Source organism: Lineus longissimus, chromosome 11 (genome assembly GCF_910592395.1).
Source record: "Lineus longissimus chromosome 11, tnLinLong1.2, whole genome shotgun sequence".
Lineage (NCBI taxonomy): Eukaryota > Metazoa > Nemertea > Pilidiophora > Heteronemertea > Lineidae > Lineus > Lineus longissimus.
In genome coordinates, this window is record NC_088318.1 from 3,292,437 (window position 1) to 3,308,811 (window position 16,375).

General features: G+C 41.5%; 1 protein-coding gene across 1 annotated transcript in view; it reads left to right on the top strand.

The window, feature by feature from the left end:
- The window catches only part of LOC135495425 (thiamine-triphosphatase-like), a 182,613-nt gene extending 181,912 nt beyond the window's left edge, over positions 1 to 701 (top strand). Inside the window, exon 4 of the mRNA XM_064784050.1 lies at positions 672 to 701. The gene's annotated coding sequence lies outside the window, so the exon portion shown is untranslated. The remainder of the gene's footprint in view (positions 1 to 671) is intronic.
- The last annotated feature ends 15,674 nt before the right edge of the window (positions 702 to 16,375 follow it).

The following is a 16,375-nucleotide window of genomic DNA, read 5'->3' on the forward strand; positions in this document are numbered from 1 at the left end:
TTTCGTCCTGGTTGTTGTTCTAAAAATAGATACAAATTGTTGTTATTGTCGTTCCGCGTTTTAAATTTTGGCGGGAAATTTGATATACTTTACAGCATGCATTGGCACATTCATGAACATTTATCAGCTTTTAATTGCTATTACACGTCCACATACTTTAAACCGTATGTCCTGTGTTGCATCAATAAAGAGTCTATCTATCATTTTACTATTTAATATTCAGATTTATTTGCTTTATATCGAACCATGCTGAAGGATCTCAGTCAACTCGCTGGCCCCAAGTTAAGTCTAAGCCTTGCTATAGAACTTCGAAGACAGCTGTCTTTGAAGATCTATAGCATGTTGATATGTGCATTGCGCAGGTCAAGCTACAGGACCTATCCTCTTGAAAGGCCACACCTAACGACAGCCAGCCCACAGGCCTTTCTGAAGGACTATTATGATTCCAGGGATTTTCCATTTGATTTATATTTATAAACTGTAAACAGAAAGATAGTCCCAAATCATCATTCATATCATGATATAGTCCTTCACAAACACCTGTGGGTGTGAGGTACGGTACGTTGGTCTAATTATCAAGGTGCAATTTTCCCTGCCTGTGGATTCCTTCTACCCAGCCAATGACAATGACAGTGTGAAAGTTATTAATAGCAAGCCTGTTTAAATTTCAGTTGATGGAACAAGATGATATCAAGTTGGTGGTTTGTGTGTCTGGTCATCACAACTGTGATTCATGGAAATAAAGGTGACATTTTGCCAGACGGTGCCCACAAAAGTGGCCTCTCAATCATGTCTTCTCTCACATTTTTCAGTACCCAAGGCCAAAATGGCTCTAAAAGCCCTAATAACTGTTGAATTCGCGGCCTGAGTACACCAGCAAAATAGTCATAATAAGAGATCAGCATAGCCTCAGACACAATTTGGTGGCCAACAGTGGCAAGTTGGCACATGATTATACTTTTGCCTCTGGTCATCTCAATTCCACGCCCAAGTTTCCCTTAAATAAAAATGATTATCTGAGTTTTTGAGGTTAAACTGGGCTATTCGCTTGTCCTTTTAAAAAAGAGAGTTTTTGGCCTTTCTGAAGTTCAAAATTTTGACTTTATTTAGGCCTACTTTGGTGATTCCAATCCAAGATATTGCAATATCCTCAGTTGTGTTAGTTTAATTTCTGTCTTTATGATCTACAAATTCATTTCACTTTCAGGGATACTGTGTTGCATTAAATGGTTATCTTTTCTTCTCAGGCATTTTGATAAATATCTGTGAGGGTGAAGAGGAGACTATCTCGTGTACAGGGAGTGAAACCATTTCAATAACAAGCGCAGACTATGGACGAACCAGCGACACAATTTGTGTGCAGCAATCTCGTTCTTGGAACACGTCCTGTTCAACACCATACGCCAAAAGCATCGTTGAGGGATTGTGTATGGCAAGGAGACAGTGTACTCTTTTCGCAAACAACGATAATTTTGGCGACCCTTGCACCGGAACACGGAAATATCTATCTGTTGAATATAGTTGTGACAGTTAGTAGTTTGATTTATATATCTTATTGTTTTAAGATGTATTTTAGGCCAGGTACTAAAATTGGACAATTCATTCTTGTTCTTGCCCTGATTTAGGCCAACGCCTGGAAACAAGTTTTCGTAATCGTAATTACTGCACTACGTCATTGTGTATTAGTGGATTTCTATTTAACAGGGCCACAAGTAATTACAAATGTACCCTCATCTCTGTTCTCTCTTTAGATTCTCAAGCGCATCCTATTCCAACTCCGTCAGCAATCTGGCCACTCAACACGAATAACAATGTAAAGGACCGCTCTGGAAATGGAAATCACGGATCTAGTGTGACAGCCCTCACCTCAATTATTGGCCCCGATGGAAACATGGGTTCAGGATATCAATTCAGTGACACGATTCACTTCAATCTGCCTTCAAATAGTGCCCTCTCAATCAGCGGGAGTTTTACTGTCACAGCCTACATAAAGCCGCCGTCCACTCAAGTGACCAATGCTTGCCGGGTATTGCGCTGGTCTCGATCTGAGAAGCCTAATTCACCAGTCGTGAATGTCAAGACACTGAGTCTTCAGGTAGGGTATACCTTCTGATAACTTGCAACTAATTGCCCCAAAATAGGTGAGCTTATCAATCACCCAATAAAACTACAGTGGAACCTTAACTTTTTTTGACTGTACCACATGGCATACAGTACTAGCTACGTGAGTAACTTTTTCACAATTGCACATTTCTGATGGGAAATTTTTTCTTCAGTTGAGTTTGACATTTGGAGGAATAGAAAAGGACACAGGAACATTAAATTTCAACCTATTTGCCGTTGAAAATCAGTGGAGCTTCGTGGCCTGGTCTTATAACTCAAATACCGGAGATGCGATTGCCTGTCTTAACGCCGAGTGTGCGACGCAAGTGACCCACACCAACATTCCTGTCTCAGGAGCAGATGTATTAGAATTGGGGAAAGCAGACTCGGGTTTCTCTTGTGTCGTGATGTACAAGGAGGCGCTTAATGAAACACAGATTCAACTCTACAAGGATGACTTCTGCTTTCGAGGTAAGCAGCAGACGACTTTGGCAAATGTTTTCATTTCCCAATGTAACACCTTCCCCAGTCAAATTTCGCGTGCAGGAAATCTTCGCGAGAAGGTACTGCTCACAAAAGTGAATATCCTGCCTCGAATATCTCTTGCTTTTGAGCTAGAATTCCATTTCATTGTTGCAATGTTTCCACAGATGCATTGCATCCAACCTGTTGATTTCACCATTTCAGGGAGAATTTGTATTTAAAATCTTAAAGCAATTATTAGAACTACCTCAAAATAAAGTGAAGGCAACATTTTTTACAGGTGGAGGTATTCCGACAACATCAACAACCACCACCACCCAAAAAAGTAAGCAAACCCCAACATCTGAGAGATACCAGCTCCTTCATCATCATCACCAGCATCATCAGCCTTGTTTTGAATATGGAATTGCCTTGATTAGGATATGGAATTGCCTTGATTAGGATATTGAATTGCCTTGTTTTGCATATTGAATTGCCTTGTTTCATATATTGAATTGCCTTGTTTTAGATATTGAATTGCCTTGGTTTGCATATTGAATTGCCTGGATTAGGATATTGAATTACCTTGTTTTTCATATTGAATCACCTTGTTTTAGATATTGAATTGCCTTGATTAGAATATTGAATTGCCTTGTTTTGAAAATTGAATTGCCTTGTTTTGAATATTGAATTGCCTTGTTTTAGATATTGAATTGCCTTGATTAGAATATTCAGTTGCCTTGTTCCAGATATTGAATTGCCTTGAAAAGGATATTCAGTTGCCTTGTTTCAGATATTGAATTGCCTTGATTAGGATATTGAATTGCCTTGATTAGGATATTGAATTGCCTTGTTTCAAATATTGAATAACCTTTGGATCGTTTATTCTCATTCTCACCGTGATTCTCCCCAATTTGTCCTGCATCTTCACATCTCTCCTCTCCCTCTTTAGGTGAGCCATGCCTCTTGTTAGCCCCGAGGGCATCTGGAGGCGGACCACAAGCTAGTCCTGAGCAGTATAAGAAGATGCGCTCGATAACCCTGGAAGGGAAGCCGCTGGTCGATTGCGCTGAGGTGAAAGAGACAGCCTTCTTGTGGACATGTCATCGGAATGGCCAGGACGAGGTTGATCTCACATCCTTGGCGTCTCGTACAAGTCCTCTTCTGACAATCCCGCCCAAATTTTTCCATTATGGGCTTTACAAGTTCTTATTCAAGGTGCGTTGTTTTCTTGTTTTATTAAAGGGAGGCTCTAGGCAGGAAGCATGTACGTCAGTTTACAATATGCGATGGCACCAACATCGAAACTATTTATCATAATAGTCCGCATTCGGTTGTGTGTTCATTTTTTTGGGTCGCCCAATAAATTATTTTAGAGGAAATTTTGTGCTCGAGTACAGCCAATGCCAATTTCTCTATTTCTGGCTATGACCCTTACAACCTATTTTTGACAGCAGGTAGAGTAGAACCTCTCCATTAAGGACACCCTTTGGACTGACATGCTGTCCTTATTACTCATTAGAGAGGTGTCCTGATTACAGAGGTCAATTTGAATGGAACTGACAGGTTTGGGACCAAAACCAGTGTCCTTATTAGAGAGGGTGTCCTTAATAGAGTGGTGTCCGCTAAGAGAGGTTCCACTGTATATGCAATATTTTTTCAGGTTTCTGTAACGACCCTAGGTGATTTGGTTTCCCATGCAGAAGTTGCTCTTTGGATAGAAGTTCTCCCGTCAGATCTCAAGGCAGAGATAGCTGGGGGTGGCGGCAGAGCTATTGGTAAGTACAGTAAGGACAGGCATAGCTCTGATCCTAAAGAGATTCTCCATCAGATAGCTGGGGGTGGTGGCAGAGTTGTTGGTAAGAACAGTTATGACAGGCATGGTCTTTATATTCTATCGGATGTATCGGGTAGTCCAAACCTTACTCCCCTCTTGGGCAACCAAAACTTAAGTCAAGACTGGCATAAAATAGCCACTTTGGTGATGGAAATACATTACTTGAAGTGTAATGCAAAAACGGCCACATTATGATGTATCATCATTCCAGGTTGGTCTGCTGCCTTTGTCCTTGATGGGAGTAGTTCCATGGATCCGGACGCGGAAAACAGTGAAGGGCTTACGTTTGCCTGGAAGTGCACCGAGCTAACTAGTGAAAACTTCGAGGCTCTTGACTTTAACTTAGGTGAGAGTGACAGGCCATAGATGAATACCAATTCTCAGCTTGCTGGGCCATACCAGTCTTCATCAGGAAACTTGTGTAATGATATTGGCATCATCCTGAGCTTGATATGACGTAGTGTCCATGAACTAAACCTTGGATTAGACCCTTGCTGCCTTACATATCTATGGCGCTCATCCCCCCTGCCCTCTTGGGACATAAGGCCATAAAGAAATCTCTCTGCTACGTCTCAGTCCTTATTGACTCGGATGCCTCACCACATCACAATGAACTCGGCCGTCATCATCCTTTTCCATCTTGTCCTTAGGAGGCCACAATTCCTGCTAGATTTGGCTTATGAGATGCTCTCAACTCTCAAACTCTTTCCTCCAATGCTAACCAATATGTCTTATTGGAACAAGCTAAAGACTGACCTTTAACCTTGAGCCTGATCCAGTCTTAAGACATTTGCCTTTAAAACTCTGTTAACACGATTTTGCATTACAAACTCTACAGAATATTTGTAAACTTCAGATTGTCCAGTACCCCTTACTAGCTCTGTGACGACCACAGTTCCTGGAGAAAGTCTAACCGCTGGAAAGACATACGTCTTTCGGCTGGACGTAAGCAAGGCGGGTAGAGACACTGTCCGTAGTTATCAACGGATCACAATCGTGCTTGGTGACCCATTGCAAATATTTGTGGAGTGCTCACAAAATTGTGAAAACAGTCTCAACCCTTTGTCTCGCTTGGTGCTGAAAGCGACTTGTCTGACTTGTGAGGGACTCCAAGGTTTTGATTATGAATGGAGCATGCTACCAGGACAAGGGAATGTGATTGAAGATTTGGACTGGGACAGAGACACGTTGACAGGACGAGAGAAGAGTAATCTCGTCGTGAAGGCTGGTGTCTTTAGTGGTCAGCAGTCGGAGGTCTATTCCTTCAAATGCACAGGTAGGTCTTGTTAGGGCGTCGTATCATGGCTCTGGTCTCCAAGAACCAGTTTTTTTTTCTTCAAGCAAGCTCTCTTTTATGTGGTGTATATCGGTTGTGTCACACAACCAAAATTTGTTCTCGGTACCAAGTGTATTACCAGAGAACTAGAATGCTCGAATGTATGCAATTTTTATTGTATCTGTCAGAAGAAATGTTAAGACCTTTGCCTCGTGAGCTCACTGTAGAGCTTTGCATTTTCAAAATAGGACTAATTTTTCAGCATTTTTGACCATATTTTTTGCAAGTAAGGACAGTTCTGTGGACATTTCCAAAAAGAGTTTTGCTGCTTTATGCTTTGAGCACTGTCGCATCCCTGAATAGAACACCAAGTCGCAATAGAGATGGCTCTTTTTGCAGCGACTCACAGAAAAAGTCAGGCCAATGGGTTTGCATTGCATACAGTCACCATCAACACAGCACCAAGCCCAGGTACCTGTACCGTATCTCCTGCAAGTGGTTTCGCCCTACAAACCAAGTTCAGCATCTCCTGCACTGGCTTCTCCGACCCTGATGAGCCATTGTTTTATGAGTTCAGCATTCGTTCTGTGAAGACAGGCACAAGCACAATGTCAGGTAAGTTAAAAAAACATCCCTTAGCATAAGCAGTCAGGGGGTGTGTACGACTCCCTTCTAGGAAAATGTTTGAAATCGTTGAGGAAAAGTTCATATTTGCTGAAGTTCATCTTGAAAATTTACTGGGAAAAGGCTCTTTATTTTTGGAAAACAACCCCTCCTTTGCAAGCTCTAGTAGGTCACTGTTGTTTTGCATGTGTCTGTTAAAAACAGCTAGCTTGATGGGAACAGATAATCTAAGATTGGGCCTGACTCGAACAGGTGACATCGAATCCACAGCAGGCTTGAACTCCTTATTGAGTAGATTTTGAAGAAAGCGTCTTGGTTCGTTAAAATGGTTCGTTAAAATCTTTGCATCAACTTTGCGATGGTGCTTGGCTACGATACAAATTAAATCTAAAACAATTTGACTTGCCTGATCTTTGCAAGCAGTATCCTAGTAACTGGTTTTCAACTCTCACAGATCAAATGATCTACCACAGTCTAGATGGGTCCATGGCACCACAGTACCTACCCCTTGGAAACCCCAAAAATAGCTACGCGCTTGAGATCGTTGTCTTGGTAAAGGATGCATTTGGAGCAGGTGTTGAATCAACTCTGTCTGTGACAGTAAGTGTTGCTAATACATGTGAGATAAAGTTCTTCTTTGTGGTGTCCCTAAGGTTGTGACTATGTCTCCGAACCTGATACTTTTCTACCAAGATCTACAAGTACTAATCAATATTCTAATTAACATATCTACTTGTGCCCATGTGCCACGGAACCGATGACCGTGGCACACATCCTGACAAAATGTGCGAGATTGGCAGCTCTGAGAAAAGACATCTGGCCAGAAGGTACCAGCCTACAAGACCAGCTCTATGGAGACCTCCAACAGCTGCGAAACACCATAGAATACATCAGAAGATCGGACTTGACTGTCTAGAGTGAACGAGAAGAAGAAGATTAACATATCTGATGATGGAGATACTTGACCCTTTCGCACGAGTACTGCAAAGTCTACAATTTGTTGTCAGTTTGTTATTTTTGTCTCGTATAGGTTGAGAAAGCAACGACTGCTCCAGATCTGCAGAATTTTGCATCAGAAATCGACCAGTTGATGGTTACGGGAAATTCTCAGACAGCCATGCAACTTGCCGCAGTCGTCGGTTCAGTCTTGAATGCGGAAAGTGAAGAAGATTTCGACGACAACATAGATGACAAGGAAAAGATCGATGCAAGAAAAGCGGTAAGTCCTGTTCTTGTCTCGAACCCTGTTGCTTGTTGGGTCCCTTGGTTTGAATAGGCGAGAGGTTATATAGTCTTTGGCAGTTCTCACTCTCCACTTTCAGTTGAGGGAAACCCTCATAGGGAGCCTGACAGGTGTTGAGGTTGACTCTATCGACAGTCTCAAGCAGACGGCATCAGCGTTGAGCATCGTAACGAATTCAACATCGGAACTGAGTGCTGCGTCCAAGGCTAATGCAGCAAACACCCTGATTAGACTGTCATCTTTCTTGAGTTCTAAAGCTGCAGACTCAAGTGCTGATGGAATTGAGGACTCATCTCGGTAAGATTTTTCTTGAAGTCAAGGGACAGCACTGTGAACTGTTCCATTTCTGATATCATGTCACACCCCTGAACACAGTGTCACACGCGGGAGCAAGAGAAGGGTTGCTAAGACAGGGAATTAAAGGAATGTTCTCTAGTGCGACAGGTGTTAGTACCATGTCACATCTTTAACTAGGGAATACAGAATCTTAGAGCCCTGTATGAATATTTGCATTCTTTATTCAAATTTATTTTTCAGACTTCTTGTGAATGGTTTGTCCAATGTATTAGAAGCTGTTATCGCCACTGACGTTAAGAATGTCACAAGCCCAGAAAGTGAAGAAGAAGTTAAACAACAGGTAGAGACTCAAGGTTATTTCTCTGATATGACCTCTGTCTTGCCAGTGACGTCTGTCTTGGGAGGCCTTCTTCTACATCATTCAACTCGAATTGATGTATACAGCCTGTTTTAAAACAAATCTAACCCCTTCAGTACCGAGAATTTCTTTGCGTTGGAGTATTTTTCCATCCTGATCAACTAGGGACATGCTCTCTTTAACTTTGAATTCCTAACCTATGAAAGTGGTGTGCACCAAATTTAGACTAGTAGCCACAACGAACAGCACCAACCTCTCACCTAACACAATGGTTACCGAATGAATATCGTAACGTAAAATTCTATTTTAAAATTATTTTGATATCCCCTTCCATTCCAGAATCGTAATGTATCCCTAGTTGCATTGACCGCCCTGAAAGATGTCAAGAAAGCGTTATCGACCAATAAAGTGGTCGGGGAGAGACCAACATACATCAAAACAGACACATTAGCGATGGCGCTTGATAGGAGGGATAGCAAGGATATCTTCGGCAGGACATTTAGCAGTACGGAGTCTGGCGATACAAGTGTTAGCAGCGTCAGAATGCCAGCGAGTTTACCAATAGGGGACAGTGCAGTGCCTATGAATATTGAGGTAAATGAATGCTCAATTGTAAAGACACACGCTGCATGTACAAAATGTAGACTTACATAGCGCTAAATCCAACTGGTATCGGTGTCTCAAAGCGCTTCACCTTTTTTACCCTAGCTATTGGCCTGTGCATTCATTATTCAAGCTCTTCTCTCTGATCCAAGCTGCAGCTCTGCATCAGCTCTCAGGACTAACGTTCATAGTCTTATCATTCCTGCCAGTTGGGTATCCTTTACTCCCTGCTGGAGAGAAGCGAGTGGGGTTAAGTGCCTTGCACAAGGACACAAAGACAAAACGGCGGTAATCTTTCCAAGAATTGAAAACCCACGACCTGACTATGAGTCCGGTGCTCTAAACCTCTATGCCACTGACATCCCCATCAGGTGGAATAAAGAGGATCCCTCCGACAGCCTGTTTATTATGTGGTTCCTCACTTTGATTTCAGATGGTGGAATTTCACGTGAATCCATTCAATTGGGCGGACAACAGCCGCGACATCAAATCGTCAATCACCGAATTATCCATGATGAGAGGCATCGAAGAAATCAGATTGGAAAATTTGGCCGAACCCATCAACATTTACCTGCCCCAGACGCCTGTGTCTAGCAATCCCGTTGCCCTGAATGTCTCGACGACAATGATGGCATATACGGAATTTGAAATTCCGCAGAATCAAACGACGATGTTTGTAAACCTGACGCTGTTTTCAACGAATGCGAATAAAATAGCAAATCCTCAGGAGGCGGGTGTGAATGTCTATGTACGTTACGGTCGGAAGCCAAATCCATTCCAGTACAACTTTAAACTCGGTAACTATACCAGGTAAGTCGTGTCTGATCTCTGCACAAGTAAGTCTTGTCTGATCTTTTTAGCTCACCTCTTAGCAGAGGTGAGCTTATCCCATACCGTGGCGTCCGTCGTCCGTCGTCGTCATCGTCGTCGTCGTCGTCCGTCGTCCGTTAGCAGGGCACGTTTCGTAACTGTTAGAGCTATTGAGTTGAAACTTGGTACACATGTACCCTTATGTAATGACACCTTGGAGACCAAGTTTCGGTCCGATTCGTTTCATAGTTTGGCCACCAGGGGGCCAAACGTTAACACAATACATGACACAATACCATGCTCTTTATCCATCTTTCCTCCACGTGAGGTGAGCACAATGGCCCTGGCCATTTCATTACACTTTGAAGTTGCTTATATATACACTTATATAACAAGACTTTAATCTGACTGTGATAGGCTTTTTAGCTCACCTCTCTGAGAGGTTTTGCTTTGGCGTGGCGTCCGTCGTCGTTGTCCGTTAATTGGGCACGTTTCGTAACAACTCAAGCTATTGACTTGAAACTTGGTACACATGTTTCCCATGTAATGACACCCGGGTGACCAAATTTCAGTCCGGTCTGATTCCTGATTTGGCCACCAGGGGGCCAAAACTGAGTACGGACTCCTGCATATTGATCTAGCAGGTGCTGCCATATTCAAGGTTCGGACAGCTCCTGGGAGAGTTTTCAGTGTCATATATGTAGTGGGTGCAGCCATACAGGTCGGGACAACTCCTGGGCAAGTTTACAGTGGGGACCTATGGTGCTGCCATATTGATTGTAGGGACGGCTTCTGGGTGTGTTTACAGTAGTAGGTACCAGTACACGAGACAGAATGGGCTTGTGCTGCTTATTCAAGGTTCGGACAGCTCTTGGGTGAGTTTACAGTAGGGACCTATATAAAATGATGGAGTCAGTAGGTGCTGCCATATTGGGGGGTTCAGACCACTCCTGGGCGGGTTTACAGTAGAGGCATGAATTTACGTGAAAAAACATTTTAACAGAAGAACACACAACAAAATTCAAATGACATGACATACAGCATACTGGTAGTTTATTATCAAGGTAATTTGTATGTTTACTGTACATTCAGTTATAAACAATATCAGCAGAGAAAATACAAGAACAACATTTAAAAAGTTGATTAAACCAAAGAATTGGCTCCATGTTTACCGGTAAGAAAATTGTATTTCTGATTCGCAGCTTGGTAACTCAGATTGTGTCATCTTCCTGGAGAGAGAGACCAGTCAGTGCCTAACCTTAGATACGTTGCGCCTACACCTACCACACTCACTGGTCCCCATCCTATCACTAAAGCCTACGTACACTAACGACAAGGCCTGGACGGCACTTTCTGCCTGTCAAGGTAATAATGCTATCAGAACCCACAGGCCTGACCCATATCTATCCTAGCTATAATAAAGAACATGTACATTTACCTAAAAAGAAAATATCATTTTCAAAATTTGAAAAAACTATTTAAAAGAAGAATATATATATTGATCAAAATCAAAGACTGAAATGAATAAAAAGAGACCACGAACTCAGAAAATAAAGATTCTATACTCCGGGCTCAGGAAGATGACACAATATTCAAATTTATCGGTGGCAAAATCACCAATACCAGTGCAGTGGAATACCAGCTCCCCCCCCTTGTCAAAGCGTTTAGGCTTTAAAACATTTCATGCATTATTTCTAAAGGGTACAAAAATCATTGATTCACAAAAGAACATGATTTAGGACGGTGACATTGTGGTTTAAAAGCAAAGCATGAATATTTGTCTGACAATTTGTTGCACACATTATACATGTACTACAGTTATTGACACAATCAAGAGTATCCAGGATGTTGTCCAGCATCCAGTTGCTCCATCGGCATGAGAGCCAAATTACCAAGCCTTCACCTTTCCACTTGTTAAACCTTAAAATAAAACAGAATGACATAATCAAATTGTAACAAAACTGATCATTGGCAAGTTTTTTTAAAACTTGCTAGAAATCCTCTATTGCATCCTTATTGTCTTCCTGTTATTGATGTTCTTAGATTATTCGGGGGCCAAGGAATGCATTGTACTTAGATCCAAATGTCTAAAAAACAAAGCCTTCAAAAATTTAGGTCTGGAATGTAATGGTTGTTGTCTGTAAAGGTACATTATATTGCATAGCCATTGCTGAATCATTCCATTCCTAAGAAACCTAGATGGCCTGCACAATTTTGTGCCCAAGCTAATGACAGGATTAATACACCAACATTATACGTTGGCTCTCCACCTCTGGTTGGTCATTCATGGTCAACCCGAGTCCAATTCCGAGATCTGCAAGTGCAACCTTCACCTGGCTTGTATACCTGTGTACCCGTCGTATACCTGTCCTTGTGTTCCTGTAGAATGCTTGAACCTTAAAATATGAGAATCGGAAATGATGCATTTATAGTGACCACTAGCAAGAGATCTTAAATCTTGCCGATAAATCTGATGCCTAGCAAAATGTCTTAATTTCATGCCGAAAAAATCTCTGATATGCCTAGCAAGATATTTTAAATCTCACTGAAAAATCTCTGACCCTTAGCAAGTTATCATAAAACTGGCGGAAAATAGCAGGGTTGAGAAACCTACCTTGACCTACCTCAACTCCAATCATTCATAGTCATCCCCAAGTCCATGAAAATCCAAGATCCGCTGTCCTTGTGTTCCTGTAGAATGCTTGAACCTTAAAAATATGAGAATCGGAAATGATGCATTTATAGTGACCACTAGCAAGAGATCTTAAATCTTGCCATTAAATCTGATGCCTAGCAAGATTTCTTAAATCATGCCGAAAAAATCTCTGATGCCTATAGCAAGATATCTTAAATCTCACTGAAAAATCTCTGACCCTTAGCAAGATATCTTAAAACTGGCTGAAAATTGCAGGGTCGAGACACCTCACCTTGACCCACCTCAACTCCAATCATTCATAGTTATCCCCAAGTCCATGAAAATCCAAGATCCGCTGTCCTTGTGTTCCTGTAGAATGCTTGAACCTTAAAAATATGAGAATCGGAAATGATGCATTTATAGTGACCACTAGCAAGACATCTTATATCTTGCTGATAAATCTGATGCCTAGCAAGATGTCCTAAATCATGCCGAAAAAATCTCTGATGCCTATAGCAAGATATCTTAAATCACATTTATAGTGACCACTAGCAAGACATCTTAAATCTTGCCGATAAATCATGTCTTAAATCATGCCAAAGAAATCTCTGATATGCCTAGCAAGATATTTTAAATCTCACTGAAAAATCTCTGACCCTTAGCAAGTTAAAACTTGCTGAAAATTGCAGGGTCGAGACACCTACCTTGACCTACCTCAACCGAATCATTCATAGTCATCCCCAAGTCCATGAAAATCCAAGATCCGCTGTCTTTGTGTTCCTGTAGAATGCTTGAACCTTAAAAATATGAGAATCGGAAATGATGCATTTATAGTGACCACTAGCAAGACATCTTATATCTTGCTGATAAATCTGATGCCTAGCAAGATGTCTTAAATCATGCCGAAAAAATCTCTGATGCCTATAGCAAGATATCTTAAATCTCACTGAAAAATCTCTGACCCTTAGCAAGTTATCTTAAAACTGGCTGAAAATTGCAGGGTCGAGACACCTACCTTGACCCAACTCAACTCCAATCATTCATAGTCATCCCCAAGTCCATGAAAATCCAAGATCCGCTGTCCTTGTGTTCCTGTAGAATGCTTGAACCTTAAAAATATGAGAATCGGAAATGATGCATTTATAGCGACCACCAGCAAGAGATCTTAAATCTTGCCGATAAATCTGATGCCTAGCAAAATGTCTTAAATCATGCCGAAAAAATCTCTCATGCCTAGCAAGATATTTTAAATCTCACTGAAAAATCTCTGACCCTTAGCAAGTTATCATAAAACTTGCTGAAAATTGCAGGGTCGAGACACCTACCTTGACCTACCTCAACTCCAATCATTCATAGTCATCCCTAAGTCCATGAAAATCCAAGATCCGCTGTCCTTGTGTTCCTGTAGAATGCTTGAACATTAAAAATATGAGAATCGGAAATGATGCATTTATAGTGACCACAAGCAAGAGATCTTAAATCTTGCCGATAAATCTGATGCCTAGCAAGATTAGATGTCTTAAATCATGCCGAAAAAATCTCTGATGCCTAGCAAGATATTCTAAATCTCACTGAAAAATCTCTGACCCTTAGCAAGTTATCATAAAACTTGCTGAAAATTGCAGGGTCGAAACACCTACCTTGACCTACCTCAACTCCAGTCATTCATAGTCATCCCCAAGTCCATGAAAATCCAAGATCCGCTGTCCTTGTGTTCCTGTAGAATGCTTGAACCTTAAAAATATGAGAATCGGAAATGATGCATTTATAGTGACCACTAGCAAGAGATCTTAAATCTTGCCAATAAATCTCTGATGCCCAGCAAGATATCTTAAATCTCACTGAAAAATCTCTGACCCTTAGCAAGTTATCATAAATGCTGAAAAATACAGGATCGAGACACCTACCTTAACCTACCTCAACTCTAATCATTAGCAGACATCCCCAAGTCCAGGACAATTCCAAGATCTGCAACCTATCCTCCACTTGGCTAGTGTACCTATAGACTAGTTGAACCTTTCAAATATGAGATTTCGAATGACGCATTTAAAGTGAACACTTGCAAGATATCATAAACTTGCAAAAGAATATCTGATTTGTAGTAGCAAATATTTCATCATGTGATACAGTCGGGGTTACATCATAATGTGCCAGGTGGATGCAGGTAGGAACTTCATGCAAGGTAAAGGCAATTATAGTGCTTGGCAGGTCAGGAGAGTTAAGTTGGGAAGAGGGGGCAGTGCAGTCAGTGCGGGCAGTGCGGGCAGTTATGGTGGTGAGGAGAATGATATAACCCTGACAGCACCAAACATGAAACAGTTGCAAAGATAAGAGAACAAAAAATATCTCTTTAAAAAGTATCTTTTCTGATTTCAAAGAAAGCATTATGCATGTGTCTGTGATGCACAGTGGTTGACAGTTTGTAATGTGTGAATCTGTCAGCACAAACCTGTGCTCTGGGTACACTCCATGCTCAAAGATCTCACGTTGGGCTTGGCTGTCTTCCTTGAGTGTGCAAGTGGGGCCATCGGCATTCAACGATTCAATAGGCTCATGAAATATGCTGAAAGATGCAACATGATTACTTAAATAAACAGGGCTCAAGCATAAACTGGTCTGATCAGAGAGATTGCAGCTAGTATCCAGTGCCAGACGCTGGTACCACAGTCGACTCATTATCTGCTCCGTTAGAGAACTACTCCGACGTGATTTCCTGAAGCTGCTTTCTCACCTTCTCTTGAAACCGGCACAATTCTGGGCTCGTGAGGAAACTCAGGGCTCAGAGGTCTTACCTTGCCCTCACCGAAAAGCAGTGTGATATCAGTCAGGATTCAGTCAGGTTGCAGTGTTACCTCACATTTTTATGGCAGTGTTGAAATCAGTGGAAAGCAGTCATAGGGAGTGTTTTTCAGTCACGCAATATCAAAGCATACAGTATACAGCAATCAAAAATAGAGGTTAGGGAGTCATAAGCAGTGGTAAGACAGTCAAAATCAGTGGTAAGGCAGTCAAAAGCAGTGCTCATTTAAATATTTAGGCTGACTGATTTCCACTGCTTTTGACACTGAAAATGACTCCCCACTATGCATCATGCACAGGGCTGGCAGTGGGGTTCAGTGTTAATTTAAATATTTCGCAGCACACTGAATCCACACTGAAACACCACTGATTTTGACTGCCATTTCCAAAACCTCTTGGAGGGAGCAGTCATTTTCAGTGTTAATATGAATAATTTATTTAATGGCATGCAGGCACGGATGCCGAGAAAGGTTTGGGGGACGTGACCCCCCTGTGCTGATGACAACCAAAGAAATTGTTCGAAAAAGCAAAAACTTCTAGCGAACTGTTACTTTTGCTGTCCTATTTTAGACGGTGTGTTTGCGTCCAATATGGCAGTGATGACGTCATCTGCACAAATAGAGGACATCGCCATTGTATGATGACGTGACACAGTAAAAAGATGACAAATTCACGTCCTTGACCTACGTCATTGCAAACTTTGTCATAATGACAGTGGTCAGATGGGGTTACTAGACAATTGAAACGACACATGGCACATAGCTACTGTCAGTGATGTCAGGGATTGAAGCTGGATCAAATTGACGTCCAAATAAAGTAACTGCACGTGGCCTGTAGAATAATGATCTACTGATTGATGTGTATTGAGCTCCCATGCAGATAATTTGCAGTGTATGCATACATTACAATTAACACCTATAGGGCCTACAGTAGATGCATGAAGATACATGCAGATATCTTGCAGTGTATGCATGCATTACAACACATAGGGCCTATACAGCCTTCTTGATTTGCTGAAAATACAACTTCAGTGTCTGTCGAGATTACCCTTTTTGCATTCATTTGGCTCCTTATGTGTTCCAATTCAAACTGACTAAAACTCCCCTCTTCTCATATTGAAATTCGGGTAAATATCGAGAAATATGAAGAGGTACCATGATTTCTTGAATGTTTGACTATCAAATTCAAACTTACAGCTTCCTGTCTCAGGTTGCATTATGGGTGATATTTAACACTGAATTTGACTGCAATTACCACTGCTTTACACTGCCATCAAGTCTTAATCTCACCAGTCATAAAGCAGTGGTTTTCAGTCATGTTGAAAATGC